At 31.7% G+C, this 2,872-nt stretch overlaps 1 protein-coding gene across 1 annotated transcript in view; it reads right to left on the reverse strand.

Moving 5' to 3' along the window:
* The window catches only part of LOC111085205 (coiled-coil domain-containing protein 151-like), a 43,999-nt gene extending 43,520 nt beyond the window's left edge, over positions 1-479 (reverse strand). Inside the window, exon 1 of the mRNA XM_022382717.1 lies at positions 319-479. The gene's annotated coding sequence lies outside the window, so the exon portion shown is untranslated. The remainder of the gene's footprint in view (positions 1-318) is intronic.
* Between the last annotated feature and the right edge of the window lie 2,393 nt (positions 480-2,872).

Consider the following 2,872-nt stretch of genomic DNA (forward strand, 5'->3'; position numbering starts at 1 on the left):
GTTTTACAGAAATTGTAAGCAGTATGGTATTTCAAAATGGTTCTTGTTTTACTCATAGTCATAAAGCTAACAAATAACCTATTTTATATATTTACTATTCTTTGTTAAAATTTAATAAATGATCATAAAAAGTTACTATGTTATAAATTAAAATACTTATTTTTCTATTTTATTATCTACCTCAAAACTCAATAAATTATCATAAAAAATTACTAATACTATATAATAAGATAAAATACTTATTTTTCTAAAGTAAATAGCCATAGCCTAGGCCTACGATTTAATATTATAGTATATAAATAATAACAATATCAGTACTTAGTAGAATTATTTTAGGGAAAAAGGCTAGAAAGTTTTTTAATAGTCAGAATATAAAAAATGTTGCGATATATTTTCCGGACAGGCTATTCACTAAAAAAGCTTTACTAAAGCTTGCGAAGTTACGTGAGTTTAATTTATTTCTTTGACGTTCAATTGCTTGTGTTTATGTCAGCCGTTGCTATGATACCAAATACAATGTTAATAGTTCGCTTCGTTATTTATAGAGATATTAATTTTCAATTCGTCATAAAAATTATCTTCGATATTTGAAACTTTAAAATAAAGAAAGTTTGGTCAAAATTATCAATAGCAATAATATATTTTTTGTTTGCTGGGAATTAACCACAAAGCTATACAATGGGCTATCTGTGCTCTGTCCATCACGGGTATCAAAATCCAGATTCTATGGTTGTAAGTCCGCAGATATGCCGCTGTGTCACGGAGGGGGGAGTAATAAGAAAGTTTTGTATTCATTGCGACGAAAATAAATGCAATTCTCATTCAGTTTAGTGGGTTTATTGGATTCCTTTAATAACTTTTTTTACACAAATAAGCAAACATATATTAAATGTATTGATATTTATGAGGTTTTTGAGTCCCTTTTAATTCACCATACGGTAACCTAAATGAATTTAGGTGTGTACACAATGTTATGACATTGCGCCTAAATCATTATTCAATATTATACAACGCACCAACTATTTAATGATTATAGATAAACCTTCAGATGCCCGTTGAAAGAAATCAACGGCAATTTTCTTAAAAATAGTAATAAATAAATCGAAAATGTGCAATCAACCCACCGCCTTGGATCAAAGAGTACATGCAATACAGTTGTCTAGTGAGACGTTTACAACTGTCCTTTGTCATTCAATATGTTTATTTCAATAAGGAATATTGCACTGCGTTTGTTTCTAAGCAAAGGAGACTGAAACTGTTGGCAAAACTGTTTGAATTTCAATACAATGGGTGCAACCAGCAAAATAGAGCACTCTGGTTCGCTAAGTAGCCGCTGGAATTTTTTCAACTGGATGCCATCGTTCCTTCTCTCTCTCTCTCTTTTTTTTTTTTTTTTCGTTCTTGCTCTTATCTTCAAAATATTTCTTTTAATCAGTCGAAGGAGAGAATCACTTATTTTGAAATTCCCTAACAAAAAGATTTTTTTCTTAATAGGTGTTTTCTAAGATTGGCCGTTCAGCACACACCAAGACTGGCTGATCGATGATGATATCGATATGAAATATTATGAATGGCAGAAATCAATAATTTTCCTGTAATGTACTCTTGAAAATAAGCATTTTGATATATTTTTTCTACGATTAACCGTTCAGGAGATACAGAGCGTGACAGACAGACATTTGGTTATTATATATACATGGATATGTCACACGTCTTTTATTTTTCTCCAAAAGATAAAAATGAAGAGATAATCTATAACGTAGAGGCCTAATTATAATGCATTCCTTGATTGGCCGTTCCCAGACTTTGGACTGCAGTTTCGCCTATGTAAGTCACATCAACACAGCTTGGATCAGCAAACCAAAGATATAGAGTTAGGCCTCTTGTAATTGTGATGTGTATATAATATTTATGAGGATTTCGAGTCCTTTGTAATTCAATATACAGGAACCATTTATTCTTTTTAATGAACATCTTCAGTATATTAGTTTACCCAGGGCCGGTGCGACGCAACAGGGCGGTACTCCTGAGGGGGTGGTATTTTTTTGTCAAAAAATAATTAAAAAAGAGCCAGTTCAGGAAAGTTCAGCCAGTGGCTGAACATGTTGTTCAGCCACTGGTGGTAGCCAGCCATTTTGAGGGTTTTGAACAGTGGTGCTAAATCTGGGGAAAATTCCCAAATTTTGAAATTTTCTCGATATTTTTAAAGAAAAGCATATAAGATTGGGGATTTTCTAGAAAATATAAATCATTAGTGATTAATTGTTTTCACGTTGATCACCTGTTTCGATCCTTACCGCACACTGACTCTGTAAATCTGCAGTTTTAAATTAATAAAACAATTAAGCAAATTATGTATATCGATGCAACCGTATTCATAAAATAGAATATTTTTACATTTTTCAAACGTTCCGCGACGTTGTAACATTTTCAAAGCGTTCCAAAATTTTTGTTTGTGCCCTATTATACAATACACGTGTCTATTATTTTCATGTAGTTGTAAAAACTAAAATAAACGATTTTTTATATTGAATAATTTATTTATTTATTATTTGTTAGTTCTACATTTGTAAATATTCATATAAATTATATTTTAGTAACGCACACAATTTAATGTACCTTTTTCTTAATTTACTCTGTTTTTTGGCGTTATTGGGAATGTTTTCCATCTCTCTGGGAATAGGTGGCCCCCCTACTTCGCATTACTGGTTTTGAAGAGTCTACTTAGCAGTTTATGTCAAGGTTCCAACGTCCTCCCAGCGGTTAATCCGTGTATTGAACCAGTGTTCCAGATTTAAATATAAATATATAAACACATATGTACAACACACAAATACACGTAGAAGCACACACAATACACGCACACGTCTTC

This window comes from Limulus polyphemus, unplaced genomic scaffold (genome assembly GCF_000517525.1).
Source record: "Limulus polyphemus unplaced genomic scaffold, Limulus_polyphemus-2.1.2 Scaffold273, whole genome shotgun sequence".
Classification (NCBI taxonomy): Eukaryota; Metazoa; Arthropoda; class Merostomata; order Xiphosura; family Limulidae; genus Limulus; species Limulus polyphemus.